Consider the following 11,874-nt stretch of genomic DNA (forward strand, 5'->3'; position numbering starts at 1 on the left):
AACTTTGCATATGAGATGCAAATACAGTTTTTTACAGTGAGATTTTAAAGATTTTGTTTGTTTCTCAGGATTAAACCCTGAGAAACCTGCATTGATATCATGGCTGAAGCCACTTTGAATGGTCTGGAATAGAGACCTCCCAAGGTACTTTCCCACCTGAATTATTCTAGGATCCTTTCATCCTGATAATTTAGTTATTTAAGAACAGAAGTGTAAAGGAAATGTGATCATCTGACAGCTATGCTATGATGATTCACATCATGAATGCATGCAGTGATAAGTCCCATTCCCACCGATGACAGTGGGAATCCTACTTTTAGTTTAATTTCTAATAGTCTCTGACTCAGCATGAACATTAGAAATGCAAAATTTTGACTCCTGGAGAATATAGAGTTAACAAAATATGTGGTGCATCTGTTAATACTAACAGATTAGTTACTGATAAAATATGTTGAACCCAAAATGTCTTTATAGTTTTATAAAATCCTTTTACGTTATTCCAAAAAGTAACACAATTTGCCAATTTAAGGAGTGAAATTAAACTTTTATCCCTTTGACAAAATCTTTGTCTTATCTGAACAATATTTTTTATTTTCTGAGCCATATCTCTGAAGAATCAGATGTTACTACAACTACTTTCAGAAGAAACATTTAAATCCTGCAGTAAAAATGGTGGATGAATACCAAAATATTCTGTCTGTATATTCCTGGTACATTTTTTCCTGCAAATGAAATGTAATCACCCATTTTATTTTTTCCTCCTATAAATAGTTTTAAGTTTAGACAGATTTTTAAGACAAATTCAGCTGTAGTTTTTCCAGGTTGCTCTTGGTTATGTTGCAATCTTTTGGAAGATATTTGTTCCCTAACTCTTGGTCTGAATGTTGAAATCTTAAAAGGAAAATTGAAATGTGGATACAAACATTTACATACCAATATCCAAAGCCTTCCTTTTCCTTATATGGTTCATCTCAATATGTACTGCATAGAAGCTTTATGAAAGTGGATATTTTGTTTACACAGACTTGCTTTGTATAGTCCATAAGCCCTTCAGTCTCTGTGCAGAAAGAGCTGAGAGTCAGTGACATTGCCAGATGTTACTTTATTATTTTTTACTTTAAATTATGCAGCATATTCTATTCTTCTAAACTTCCCAGAGTGTGATCCATTTTGAGAGATGAAATAGGGCTTTTCTCCCTATTTCATGCTATTCACTGGCAATAGCCAAGGCTGTTCTTCACTACTGTATGAACAGGAGTGCCAGGGTAAAGACAATCCCACATTCCAGTTCCTTTACGCCTGTGTATACATATCTGGTCATCTACAAGTGTTTCTTGGTCTTTCCTAGGAAGTCTGAACTCTCACCGACATAAACAGCAACATGCACCAATGCTATATAAAAGGATTACTTTTCAGTAATGTATGTGTCATATTATTTATGATGAAGAAATTGGATTTAAATATGCCCTAAGATTTATGAATATTTGCTAAAGCAATAATGTTGCTGAGGTGTTTTTATGATCATAATTCTCAATATTCATATATTTTAAAAGAGAGATATAATAAACAGGTAACAATGAAGAATTTATTTCTCAAGGTGTAGATGTTCATTTGGTTTAAGAACAATCTTGCCTTTCTATCTTGAGGCTATTGTTCCGTCCCTGGCATTTGTGAAGATAATCTGCTTCAGAAAAAGTCAGCATTATTTTTCAACTTGTCTTGTGCTCTGGCACAAATAACACACTTTCCTAGAGGAAGGATTTCCAGGTTTAAGAATCCAGGGAATGTCATGGTTCTGACAGAAATATTATATTTGCAGCAGTGCATCTGTTTCAGAGGCATTAACAGCATGTGAACTCTAACATAGGAATCAAAGACATTTTTGTGACAATATGCACATTTTTCCTTTTCTGTTTTCCAGTACAAAGATTCTCAATTTGTTTCATATGAAGATATTTCTGAAAATATCAAAACTCCTGTGGATACCATATGTAAGCTCCATTTATGGTAGACTTCTTCATCCTTAAATAACACTGACAATGGAAGTTATATATACTCTGTATTTGATGGGCCTGTCAGTGTTGTTTGCAAGTTTTCTTTAACTGTTTTGCTTCAGGGGAGAATATTCAGTAGTAAATTGCACATTGGGACAGAATCAGAACACCTGGAAAGTACTTCCAAACAGTTAAAATAAATTTGGAGGCTTGGTAGTCAGTGTCCAAATGAGATCTGAAATATCACTTATTTCATCCATGTGACAGCAAATGTAATGCTCACATTTGTTTAGCCATGTTGATCAAGACCAACCTCTTCCCTGCCAAAACTTTTTTGTTCTTGATGTAAACCTTTTTGTTTAACTCTTTCATTTTTATTTCCCACTCTTCTTTATGTCTGATTGTTCTACTTCCATGAAGGACTGGAAGCAGCCAAAGTCACCCTCCTAGAAGGGCTATCCTTGAGCTTTTCCTCTGCAGAACATTTGTAGCCATCTTGAGCCTACTGAGGGAAACTAATAAAAAAAAAAAAAAAAGTCTTTGGATAAGAAACAACAAAGATAATAAAAATTCTCTTTATAAAAGATGACGCCATAAAAAGACTGAAACATAAAGCAGCAGTACCTCAACCAGACACTAAGTCAGATTTTCTTTTTCTGCTTGACTTTTCTATCACAGAATACAAACAGCAGTGTTGGATGTCTAACTATTTTCCACAAAGAACATATGTATTTGAAGTACATTTGAAAGAAACTGTATATGCTGGCTTAAAGTAAATAGAGTACTGCCAGCATTCTTTTACTCTGCGAGGGAAGTCATGTCTCTAGAAGATCAGAAGTGCCAATTTAGCAAAGGTCAGCATGATGCAGATTTCTGGTATGCCCAGTGATTTTCTTGCTCATCACTAGTTAAGCCATTGTTGTTTGTCATTATAAAAAGTAAAAAGATTAGTCTTAACAAACTTAAGACAGACCTTGACCTAAAGAAGATTTCTGCTTTTTCACTTTATCAGAATGTGCAGAACCTATAAAAGTGAAAGATATTTAAACCAAGTGTTTGTTTTGGGCTTAAATCTCTGTTCTTATATTTATTACAATTTATTTTGAACATTCCCAGTTAGTAATGTATTTAATACTCCTCTTCATCATTCTGTTGCAAATTATTCTTGTTTCTTGGCAGTTTTCTTTTCTTTTTATTGCTTCTTTCACCCTTTTCTGATTTGTTATGTGCACAGCCAAAACATTCAAGCTATTGTCCTAAAGTCTGCCAAGCATTCAGTTATACCATGGCTACCTGGGTAACAATATGTGTTCTTTCAAACTGTCAGTTTACTTCCTTTTGACACTGACATAGGAAGATAACTGAGAGTCTTACACCAGAAAGAAGGAAAAAAAAAAAAAAAAGTATCCATATAGAATCCAGAAAATATGTTTTTTGGGGTCTCCCAGTCCATGCCTCCATTGTGTCTAGAAACATTTATACCTTTGTCCCTTCAGAAAGCAGTTTATTTAACTTACTGTCTAGGACCCCTACAACTGTGGACATTTCTTGGGTTTCTTAAGCTCTCCAAGGCATACATTGCCTCCTTAGGGTAAGAAAGTATCCTAATATGTAAACAGATTTTCCCTGCTGCAGTTCATCCCATCTGTTGACATGGGCATATTGTTCCATTTACCTTTCTTAAAGTTTATGTGTTTAAAAGTTACTAAGTGCTTCCTCTTCTCCTTCATCTTTCACCCTTTGTATTTTAATCTTTCTAGGTGTTTTTTTTTTCTCCTTGTTTTTCTCTACATCTTTTTGCAAGACATATTCAAAACTAGCTATAGCTGATGCCTTCCTGTTGTTGACAAAGCAGAAGTTTATTTCATGTCTCTTTCAAGCTACATTGCTACAAAATACCATAGAACATTGTTACACAACATAGTTCAGTGACATTCAGAATGGGATCTACTCTAACTGCTAAATTTACTGAAGAACAACTACTTAAGCAATTGTTCCCTTGTCACCATTTACACCAGTTTGGTCTGTTGAGGAGAAGGCTCATGTTGCTGAAGCTACCAGACAAAAAAAAAAAAAAAAAACTTTTAAAAGGTCAACAATCTACTTGCTGTACTTGCTGGAGATACGATGAGATCTCATATTTTTAGCTTTAAATCACTCGTTTCCCCTTCTACACCTTTATCCTTGAGTATATATTTATCTTTTAGTATTCAATCTAGCAGCAGTCCTGGCTAAGTGGGGAGGTCCCAGTTGACTGGAGGTTAGCAAATGTGACTCCAATCTACAAGAATGGCAGGAAGAAGGATGAAGAGAATTATAAGCCAGTGAGTCTGACCTCAGTACCAGGGAAGGTTATGCTACAGATCAGCTTGAGTGCCACCCAACACATAAGGGACGATTAAGTGAACAGAAGAAGCCAGCACGTGTTTATGAAAGGCAGGTCCTGCCTGACTTACTCAACATCCTTCTATGACAAAGTGACCCGCTAATCAGATAAGGAAAAGGCTGTGGATGTTCTCTAGCTGTGGATTTTACTAAAGCATTTGTCATAATTTCTCACAGTATTTTCCTGGCTGCTTGTGGCTTGGACAGGTGTACAGTTCACTGGGCAGAGAATTGGCTGGATGGCTGTGCTCAAAAAATTATAGTGAATGGAGTTCAATCCAGTTGGCAGCTGGTCATCAGTGGCATTCTCCAGGGCTGGGTGCAGTTTTGTTTAACGTTTTGTCAATGATCTAGATGAGGGAATCAAGTGCACCCTCAATAAATTTGCAGGTGATACCAAGCTAGATTGGATTGTTGATCCACTTGAGAGTAGAAAGGCTCTGCAGCCTATCTGGATAGGCTGGATAGATGGACAGAGTCCAATCACATGACATTCAACAAGGGTAAGTGCTGGGTCCTGCACTTGGGCCATAACAACTGCAGGCAGCAGTTTTGGCTTGGTGAAGAGTGGCTGGAAATTTGCTCAGCAGAAAAGGACCTAGGGATGCTGGTCGACAGCTGGCTGACCATGGGCCAGCCTAAAAAGCCAATAGCATCATGGTCTGCATCAGAAATAGTGTGGCCAGAAGTACTAGGGAAGTGATTGTCCCCTTGTATGTGGCGCTGCTGAGACCAAACCTCAAATATTGTGTTCTATTTGGGGATCTCACTACAAGAAGTATATTGAGTTGCTTGAGCATGTGCAAAGAACAACAATGAAGCTGGTGAAGGGATTATAAAGACTTAGGCGCGACTAAGGGGTTTGGGTTTGTCTGGTCTAATGAAGAGGAGTCTGAGGGGAAGCCTCATTGTTCTCTATGAGTACCTGAAAGGAGGTTGCAAGGAGGAGGATGTCGCTCACTTTTCTCAGGTGACCAGTGATAGGACTAGAGGAAACAGTCTCAAATTGCACAGGGCGGGGGGGGGGGGGGGGGGGGGGGGGCTTAGATTGTATATTAGGAACAATTTCTTCACAGAAAAGGTGGTCAAGCATTGGAAGGGGCTGCCCAAGAAAGTGGTGGAGTCCCTATCCCTAGAGCTACTTAAGACGTGTGGACATGGCACTAGGGGATAGGACTTTATCCTATGTTTAGTGGTAGGACTTGGTAGGTCAGCTTGATGGTTGGAGTTGGTGATCTTGAAGGTCTTCATAACCTTGATGATTCTATGGTTCTGTGATTCTGTATCATACTGTTGCAAAGCTAACAGTGGAATCAGGAGGAATAGGGAGTACAGCTAAACACTAGGGCTAGTCTCTCATTCCAAAAATTGGTTTGATAGACAAGTTCCTAAAGTTTATACTGAGTGCACTAAAACTTATTAAATTCAATAAGCATGAAAGTTTTCAGTCAGGCCCACCCACTTTTTGGGTGACAGCACCATATATCTTGCTCATGGAGTTTTTGATAGCATCATAATGATGAAGAGCTGCAGTTTATGTCTTGCACACATTTGAGTCTCCAACAAATTTTAGCTGTGTTTAAGTTCAAACAGCTTTCTCAGAAAAGTATAGTTAGGGGACTGTGAGCTGGCTGAACCTCAACATGGCCAAGACCAAGTAGAAGAAAGGGTAGGATGTTCAAGGAATATTTTAGCTTTGTGCACAATCTCTTAAGCCTTTGGTTGTGGCACTGCTCTCATTCCATTGCATCTAGAAAAAAAAAAAAAAAAAAAGAAAGAAAAAAAGAGAATTGAGGGAAATATTAAGGATGGGAAAGCTTAAATAAGGCTAAATTCCAAAGACACCAGGTGCTATTTCAAAAAGTTGGATTCTCAAGTGATACTCTTCCATGAGAAAATGTGCTGAGTGTATATGATCCCTTGCTGAATCTGAGGAAACTGTGTAAGAGATTACCAAAATTTCCATAAGAAAGTAATCATTTTCCCTACTCATTTTTTAAAGCAGATTCTAATGGAAGCAGATACAAATACAAAATATAGTATGTTCCCTGTTTATGAGTCATAAAAAAAGAAAAATATTTAATTGCACCCTATTTTAACACAGCATTTTTAAATGTACATTAAAGTCTTGGATTACATCTATGTACCTGTGCCATATATTTTAGCTGCAGATGGGAATTCAACTTTCTCAATGAGCTGTCATGGAAAAAATGCTTTTTTTTTTTTTTTTTTCCTCCTTAATCTTGTTAATGCTCAAATGCTGCATTCATTTTGAATAAAATTTGTTTATTTTTACTAACCTATGAAGTTCAATGTTGAAGTTTCTTGAGAAAATGTATTTTTTTTCTGATGCCTCGAATAGAAGTACTAAAGCTACATAATATCCTTACACATCCCTCCAAATTCAAAACTAGAAGATACGTCTCTTAATGAACTTTAGGAGAATATGACTTTATTATTTTTTTCTTTATTTTAATTTAATTTTATTTATAGAAGCATAGGAGAGCATCTTGGGAAAAAGAAAAAAGTTTATCTACTGCCATATTAGGAACCTCTTTCATAAATCTGTATGAAGTAGTACAAAATATTATTTTAAAAGAATAATATTGACTAATTTATTGCTGTCATACATTCTCATATGCTTCATTTTTGTTGGCTACATGGTATTATACAGCAATGTGATATCCTAAGACCCATGATTAAGGATATGGATCCTTTTTCCTGTCTCTCTCAATTAATCTTTTCTTCTGAAAAGCTAGACTTCAGTGAGATGAATCAGTGCCACCATAAATTACTGATAAGTGGCAATAGCCACTAACACCTTGGAAATGAGATGAAGTTCAAAAACTTAAAGGTTCTTTATTGCAATTTATCTTGATCAAGTTTGGATATCTTTGTTCTGGTTTTATTATTTGTTCATATTACAAAATAAAAATGCTTACGTACACCTACAAGACAGCCTAGAATTTAGTCTAATATATTTGATATTTCATTTGCTGTTAAATATTTGTTAAAGATCCTCATGCATACTATGAGAAAGAAAAATAAATCAATTTTAATAAGAGAATTTTATTTCCACATTCTACCTAGGACCAGCAAAAAGAACTGCAAAAACATATGGCCATAAGGCAATTCCAACAAAAGTCAGTCTGTGCAGTGTGTTTATGTGAAGTTCTTTAGGACCCGGACGCAGAGGCAGTAGCAGTCCTGTCAGTGTTCTGTCCTAGCTAGCCTGAACCACACACAAAAGCTCATTTCCAGTTTTCCTTGCATAATCTGAGTGATCTTGTCTGCAGTTGGTAAGATTGTTCCTTTCATCAAATAGTGATTAAGCATAGAGGAGATTCTCTTTCTAAAAGGAACATTTTTGTCTTCTCCAGAAAATACCTCCTGAGATTCATAATGTGATCTTTTTTTTCATACAAAATACCAATCTGTGAAACAGGTAAGTTCTTCTTGCTTAAACAAAAATTAACTGAGACAAGAAAAGAAAAGAAAAGAAAAGAAAAGAAAAGAAAAGAAAAGAAAAGAAAAGAAAAGAAAAGAAAAGAAAAGAAAAGAAAAGAAAAGAAAAGAAAAGAAAAGAAAAGAAAAGAAAAGAAAAGAAAAGAAAAGAAAAGAAAAGAAAAGAAAAGAAAAGAAAAGAAAAGAAAAGAAAAGAAAAGAAAAGAAAAGAAAAGAAAAGAAAAGAAAAGAAAAGAAAAGAAAAGAAAAGAAAAGAAAAGAAAAAGAATTAACTGACAAAATATCCATGGGGTTGGGGGGGGGGGGGGGGGGGAGAGAGGTTGTGGCGAGTGTGTAGGTGAGGAGGAGGGGGGTAGCGGTTTCTCATTTTCCCCTCTCTTGCTCTGATGTGTAACAAACTATCAACTGCTAAGTGCTGAGCAGCTGAAAGCATGTTTACAGGTTGGGAAAAGAAGCTCAGAGTATCCTGAAGAGATTTTCAACACATGCTCTTGCTGTTAACTCCATCACATGCGCAAGCTTGTAAAAGTGGATCCATATAAAAGGGAAAACTGCAATTACAGATGATGTTGGTTGAGCCTAGTGCAGAGCCAAAATGATGCTTCAGATAGTTTATCTCTATCTAACAGGGCTACAAGCCTCTGTTATTTCGACAGATACTTTCCACCATGGCAGAAATTAGTGGACATTCCACTTGTGTGTGTTTTTCAACATGAATTTCCTGTCTTGAATGTCTTTCAGCATAGCATTTTGTTCACTTGCACACAAAACATTCTACTAAGTATAGGTTAAATGTGAATTTTCCTTAAGCATACAAGCAGGGGTAAAAAAAAATAAAAGTAAACCAGAGAGAACAAAGTACAAAATTCTGATTTTCTGTCTAAGCATATGTAGAAGCTGGACCTGCTAGTGGGAGTTTTAATAAACTGGAGTGAGATGAAATTCCTGCAGAGAATGCATGTGCTTCCTTTACGTTTCGAGGCCTGTGAAGGCAAGATAATAGTGCAGGTCTGTTCCAGTCACTACAAGGGCTTGTGAGAATTCCTCTTTCTATATGGCCAATTTACTGTGTTTGTACATATTAAAAGGTTGGAAATTTCTATTGCTTGCCAGATGAAACTTTTGGAGAATGTACTGGAAATTAGCTTGGAAGGTATTTTATGGCCTGGAAATAAATACAGGTTTTAACTGCCATATATATATACATATATATATATATATATATATATATAAAATAAAGGAAAATTAGCAGGGAAAAAACCCCAAACCTACCTCTCATAACAATACATGATTCATTAATAAAAGAGCTATTTCAGAGGGTTATTTATGACATCTTTCTTTAGGCATCTAACAGATACTTGGGTTAAGAGATGGGGCTCCCTCTATTGTCAACATAGAGAAATATACCTCTGCAAAGATAAAATTAGTTATTTGTAAACTAACTTTGCTGCTTTGGTTTGTCCTCTTCAGGCATGGTTGACAACACAGATAGCTGATTTTGTTTATATAAAAATAGCTTCTTCCCCATCTATGTTGGATTGTAACAAAGAATAAGGTTGTCAGGAATAAGACATCAGTTACATGATGGTCATGGTATTCCTTAAAGGCAATATCTTTCATAAGGATTAGATAGACCACCTTGTATATTTCAAGGCCAGGTTAGGTTGGGGCTTTGAGCAATCTGATCTAGTGAAAGGTGTCCCTGCCCATGGCAGAGGGGTTGGAACTAGATCTTTAAGATCTTTTCAGATCCAAACCATTCTATGATTCCGCAGCTATCTTTTTGTTTCTTGTCCTCCAAGACAAGCCCTCTGCCGTGTGTAGAAGCCCTGTAAATAAAGCAGAGAAGAATCAAATATATGTTCCATATTTTGTTTCCTGCCTGCAAATTTTCAATATTTGAAAAATTATTAATGCTTGCCAGTGTCTCCAGACATCTTTTGATTCAAATTAATAGTGTGGTTTTAGTAGTTACAGAAAACAAATGTTTGAAAATTACACTGCACATTAAGTAGTCTGATGGATGAGAATTCTGATAGCAGAAACAAGTAAAGACAGATTTCTAATTGTGAAAAAAACTTCATTTAGAAGCACAAGTAGGATCCACTGTCGCTGATGGTGAGCAGGGGTTGTTCTACACAAGTCCTAGGGTGCTTGAGTCAAGGTTCTGTTTCAGCTTTGTTTTTACAAAGATAGCTATAAATTTCATTGAAGAGTACTTTCATGATCTTGCAAGTTATTTATTTTATGACCTAGGCCTAAAATATAGATTTTGTAATGTTTTAAGCTGAGAGTTATATCATAGAATCATTGAATCATAGAATGCTTTGGGTTGGAAGGGAACCTAAAGAACCTAATTCCACTCCCCTGCCATGGGTAGGGACACCTCCCACCAGACCAGGTTGCCCAAAGCCCCATCCATCCTGGCCTCGAACACTTCCAGGGATGGGATATCCACAACTTCTTTGGGCAACCAAAGTTCCAGTGTTTCACCACCGTTTTAGTATCGTACTTGTAGGAAAGGAAACAGATGTCATCTTTGTGTGCCATATTTTTATTAAGGGAATCATAAAGCATTTTTACACATTATGCTGATTGACCTCTAATGCCTAAATTGATTTTGAAAATTAGACTTAAATCACTAAGGTGAATATGGAGGCTATATTTTCTAAAGCTGTAGATTTAGAATCTATAATTTCAGAAAATTCATCAAGATGCATTTCAGCTTGGCCCCATCAGTCTCTTTCTGTCTCTGTTTGCTCTTTATGATCCAGATTCTGACCTTTTTAAGCCTTGGTTTGTACATAATTTTAAAAGTTTCTCAATGATCTCCATTAAGGACATCCTAGACTAAGGTAACATTAAAAAGCAAGAAGGACAACAAAATGTGACCCAATGTTTAGAGTCTGTAAAACTATTCTGTCATTGAAACAACTATTTCTCTCAAATAATATATTGATTATATATATATATATTTTAAAAAGAGGGTATAAAAGCTATTGTTACAAAACTTTTTTTTCTTTTTTTTTCCCTTCATATTTTCTGACATCAAGTGAATTAATTATTTTACTAAGGAAAACTAAAACTATAAACACAAAACATAAATTAAAAGCTATTGACTACACCCTGCTGAATTCAGAGGATTTAGTGTATGAGAATAGTATTTCTATTATATTTGACTATTTCTGTTGAGGAAAGAAAAGAAAAATAAAAAAAAAAATCTGAAACATTGCAAGGCAATCTTTATTTGGAACCAAAAGGGGTTACATAGTAGAGAAAAAATGTGTACAGACACCAGAGGTCAGTGAAGCCTATCTTGTCAGCAGGGATTGGGTTGAAGAGTAGGACAAAGGTGCAACTCTAACAAGCATCTGAAATTCATTATATTTCCAAATGTAAATTCCAACACACGTGGGGAGTTTGAACTCTGAGTCCGTATGATATTCTGTACTTACACATAACCCCTACCCCCAAGTCATCTATTATTTTAATGTTTTCTTTACTTATTTTTGACCTTTCCATCACAATGATGTTCATTTAAATTATATATGTATTGCATAGGTATTAACAACATGCTCTCTAATAAAAAATGCTAAGAAACACAGTGTTAATTTTTAGCCTGAACCTGCAAATGCTATTAAAAGAGAGTGGAACACAGGGTGTGTGTATAATTATATATATTTATTATCTTATTTATTTTTTGCTATAGGAGATTTACAAATTTTGTAGTGTTCTTTTTCACACTGTTACATTTCATGAAGGATTATGCCCCGTACAATTAGAAATGATCACAAAGCCAATCAAAGTCACAGACAGATCAGGACTGGAACATCACTCTGACTCAAAAGAGTGAAGAATAGGTTTACTAAGCTATTATGCTAAGTTTCTAATGCACTTTTTTTTTTTTCTCCAGCTATCATTCCCTTTTTATTTTTTCCTCCATTTTTTCCCACTCCTCCTTTTACAAGATTTCTTATGAGAAAAAAACAAATCAAAGAGCTTTTAAGTGGAATCTAGCCTTAAGTGCTCC

This window comes from Anser anser, assembly GCF_964211835.1.
Source record: "Anser anser genome assembly, chromosome: 3".
NCBI lineage: Eukaryota > Metazoa > Chordata > Aves > Anseriformes > Anatidae > Anser > Anser anser.